We start from the raw sequence: 5,000 nt of genomic DNA on the forward strand, positions 1-5,000 counted from the left end.
AACCCTAACCCTAACCCTAACCCTAACCCTAACCTAACCCTAACCCTAACCCTAACCCTAACCCTAACCCTAACCCTAACCCTAACCCTAACCCTAACCCTAACCCTAACCCTAACCCTAACCCTAACCCTAACCCTAACCCTAACCCTAACCCTAACCCTAACCCTAACCCTAACCTAACCCTAACCCTAACCCTAACCCTAACCCTAACCCTAACCCTAACCCTAACCCTAACCCTAACCCTAACCCTAACCTAACCCTAACCCTAACCCTAACCCTAACCCTAACCCTAACCCTAACCCTTAACCCTAACCCTAACCCTAACCCTAACCCTAACACCTAAACCCTAACCCTAACCCTAACCCTAACCCTAACCCTAACCCTAACCCTAACCCTAACCCTAACCCTAACCCTAACCCTAACCCTAACCCTAACCCTAACCCTAACCCTAACCCTAACCCTAACCCTAACCCTAACCCTAACCCTAACCCTAACCCTAACCCTAACCCTAACCCTAACCCTAACCCTAACCCTAACCCTAACCCTAACCTAACCCTAACCCTAACCCTAACCCTAACCCTAACCCTAACCCTAACCCTAACCCTAACCCTAACCCTAACCCTAACCCTAACCCTAACCCTAACCCTAACCCTAACCCTAACCCTAACCCTAACCCTAACCCTAACCCTAACCCTAACCCTAACCCTACCCTAACCCTAACCCTAACCCTAACCCTAACCCTAACCCTAACCCTAACCCTAACCCTAACCCTAACCCTAACCCTAACCCTAACCCTAACCCTAACCCTAACCCTAACCCTAACCCTAACCCTAACCCTAACCCTAACCCTAACCCTAACCCTAACCCTAACCCTAACCCTAACCCTAACCCTAACCCTAACCCTAACCCTAACCCTAACCCTAACCCTAACCCTAACCCTAACCCTAAACCCTAACCCTAACCCTAACCCTAACCCTAACCCTAACCCTAACCCTAACCCTAACCCTAACCCTAACCCTAACCCTAACCCTAACCCTAACCCTAACCCTAACCCTAACCCTAACCCTAACCCTAACCCTAACCCTAACCCTAACCTAACCCTAACCCTAACCCTAACCCTAACCCTAACCCTAACCCTAACCCTAACCCTAACCCTAACCTAACCCTAACCCTAACCCTAACCCTAACCCTAACCCTAACCCTAACCCTAACCCTAACCCTAACCCTAACCCTAACCCTAACCCTAACCCTAACCCTAACCCTAAACCCTAACCCTAACCCTAACCCTAACCCTAACCCTAACCCTAACCCTAACCCTAACCCTAACCCTAACCCTAACCCTAACCCTAACCCTAACCCTAACCCTAACCCTAACCCTAACCCTAACCCTAACCCTAACCTAACCCTAACCCTAACCTAACCCTAACCCTAACCCTAACCCTAACCCTAACCCTAACCCTAACCCTAACCCTAACCCTAACCCTAACCCTAACCCTAACCCTAACCCTAACCCTAAACCCTAACCCTAACCCTAACCCTAACCCTAACCCTAACCCTAACCCTAACCCTAACCCTAACCCTAACCCTAACCCTAACCCTAACCCTAACCCTAACCCTAACCCTAACCCTAACCCTAACCCTAACCCTAACCCTAACCCTAACCCTAACCCTAACCCTAACCCTAACCCTAACCCTAACCCTAACCCTAACCCTAACCCTAACCCTAACCCTAACCCTAACCCTAACCCTAACCCTAACCCTAACCCTAACCCTAAACCCTAAACCCTAACCCTAACCCTAACCCTAACCCTAACCCTAACCCTAACCCTAACCCTAACCCTAACCCTAACCCTAAACCCTAACCTAACCCTAACCCTAACCCTAACCCTAACCCTAACCCTAACCCTAACCCTAACCCTAACCCTAACCCTAACCCTAACCCTAACCCTAACCCTAACCCTAACCCTAACCTAACCCTAACCCTAACCCTAACCCTAACCCTAACCCTAACCCTAACCCTAACCCTAACCCTAACCCTAACCCTAACCCTAACACTAAACCCCTACACCCTAACCTAACCCTAACCCTAACCCTAACCCTAACCCTAACCCTAACCCTAACCCTAACCCTAACCCTAACCCTACCCTAACGCCTAAACCCTAACCCGACCTAACCCTAACCCTAACCCTAACCCCTAACCCTAACCCGAACCCTAACCCTAACCCTAACCCTAACCCTTAACCCTAACCCTAACCCTAACCCTAACCTAACCCTAACCCTAACCCTAACCCTAACCCTAACCCTAACCCTAGAAAGTTTTCACTAACTCCGGTCCCATTCATTGTATATGGGAACACACATTTTACTCCATATCTCCGGAACAGAAGGTCGTACAGCTTGAAAGTGTGACCCGCCTCCCCTAATGAGAGGTCACTGAACACGCCCGAGGTGGTTTCATCTCTCTACGACGTACGGTTCTGGAGATACAGCAAAAACAAACATTAGTTTAGCTGTATCTCTGGAACAGAAGGTCGTAGAGACTTGAAACCAAGTCTGGCGTGTTCAGAGACCTCAAATTATGGGAGACGGAGATTACTTTCAAAGCTCTACGACCTTCCGTTCGGGAGTTAAAGACTTTGGAGAGATCGGAGGGGGTCCGATCGGTAGTTTTCATCCCTAACCCTAACCCTAACCCTAACCCTAACCCTAACCCTAAACCCTAACCCTAACCCCTAACCCTAACCCTAAACCCTAACCCTAACCTTTACTTTAGAGCCTGACTCTAAGAATATACTTTAACCCCAAACAAAGTTGATTCCCTGTTGTGAGAAGAGCTACTGAAACCTAAAAAGGCAAACCACAGTTCTGCTGGCTTAATGCTTGACAAGCGACGGCCAGTGCACTTCCCTCGGTCCCTAACCATGCTAGTCATGGTAAAGGCCGTTAAACAAAGACATATACCTAACCCTAACCCTAACCCTAGGGCTGTTTAAACAAAGACCTAACCCTAACCCTAACCCTAGTTTTCAGCCCTAACCCTAACCCTAACCCTAACCATCCCTAACCCTAACCCTAGAATAAGAAAAATTGATTCTGACACTTAGAAAAGTTTTCACTAACTCCGGTCCCATTCATTGTATATGGGAACACACATTTTACTCCATATCTCCGGAACAGAAGGTCGTACAGCTTTGAAAGTGTGACCCGCCTCCCCTAATGAGAGGTCACTGAACACGCCCGAGGTGGTTTCATCTCTCTACGACGTACGGTTCTGGAGATACAGCAAAAACAAACATTAGTTTAGCTGTATCTCTGGAACAGAAGGTCGTAGAGACTTGAAACCAAGTCTGGCGTGTTCAGAGACCTCAAATTATGGGAGACGGAGATTACTTTCAAAGCTCTACGACCTTCCGTTCGGGAGTTAAAGACTTTGGGAGAGATCGGAGGGGGTCCGATCGGTAGTTTTCATCCCTAACCCTAACCCTAACCCTAACCCTAACCCTAACCCTAACCCTAACCCTAACCCTAACCCTAACCCTAACCCTAAATTTCCCCATACCCCAAAAACCTAACCCTAACCCTAACCCTAACCCTAACCCTAACCCTAACCCTAGAAAAGTTTTCACTAACTCCGGTCCCATTCATTGTATATGGGAACACACATTTTACTCCATATCTCCGGAACAGAAGGTCGTACAGCTTTGAAAGTGTGACCCGCCTCCCCTAATGAGAGGTCACTGAACACGCCCGAGGTGGTTTCATCTCTCTACGACGTACGGTTCTGGAGATACAGCAAAAACAAACATTAGTTTAGCTGTATCTCTGGAACAGAAGGTCGTAGAGACTTGAAACCAAGTCTGGCGTGTTCAGAGACCTCAAATTATGGGAGACGGAGATTACTTTCAAAGCTCTACGACCTTCCGTTCGGGAGTTAAAGACTTTGGGAGAGATCGGAGGGGGTCCGATCGGTAGTTTTCATCCCTAACCCTAACCCTAACCCTAACCCTAACCCTAACCCTAAACCCTAACCCTAACCCCTAACCCTAACCCTAAACCCTAACCCTAACCTTTACTTTAGAGCCTGACTCTAAGAATATACTTTAACCCCAAACAAAGTTGATTCCCTGTTGTGAGAAGAGCTACTGAAACCTAAAAAGGCAAAACCACAGTTCTGCTGGCTTAATGCTTGACAAGCGACGGCCAGTGCACTTCCCTCGGTCCCTAACCATGCTAGTCATGGTAAAGGCCGTTAAACAAAGACATATACCTAACCCTAACCCTAACCCTAGGGCTGTTAAACAAAGACCTAACCCTAACCCTAACCCTAGTTTTCAGCCCTAACCCTAACCCTAACCCTAACCATCCCTAACCCTAACCCTAGAATAAGAAAAATTGATTCTGACACTTAGAAAAGTTTTCACTAACTCCGGTCCCATTCATTGTATATGGGAACACACATTTTACTCCATATCTCCGGAACAGAAGGTCGTACAGCTTTGAAAGTGTGACCCGCCTCCCCTAATGAGAGGTCACTGAACACGCCCGAGGTGGTTTCATCTCTCTACGACGTACGGTTCTGGAGATACAGCAAAAACAAACATTAGTTTAGCTGTATCTCTGGAACAGAAGGTCGTAGAGACTTGAAACCAAGTCTGGCGTGTTCAGAGACCTCAAATTATGGGAGACGGAGATTACTTTCAAAGCTCTACGACCTTCCGTTCGGGAGTTAAAGACTTTGGGAGAGATCGGAGGGGGTCCGATCGGTAGTTTTCATCCCTAACCCTAACCCTAACCCTAGACTCAGGGACTCAGGGACTCAGGCAGAGAGCTAAATGACTCTCCCCATCATTGAAAGGGGGCAGAAGCTGCCTGAGCAATGTGCACACTCACCTGGCTTCTATTTAAATCAAAATGACAATATATAGGGACTCAGGGACTCAGGGACTCAGGCAGAGAGCTAAATGACTCTCCCCATCCTTTAAAGGGGGCAGAAGCTGCCT

This window comes from Clupea harengus, unplaced genomic scaffold (assembly GCF_900700415.2).
Source record: "Clupea harengus unplaced genomic scaffold, Ch_v2.0.2, whole genome shotgun sequence".
Classification (NCBI taxonomy): Eukaryota; Metazoa; Chordata; class Actinopteri; order Clupeiformes; family Clupeidae; genus Clupea; species Clupea harengus.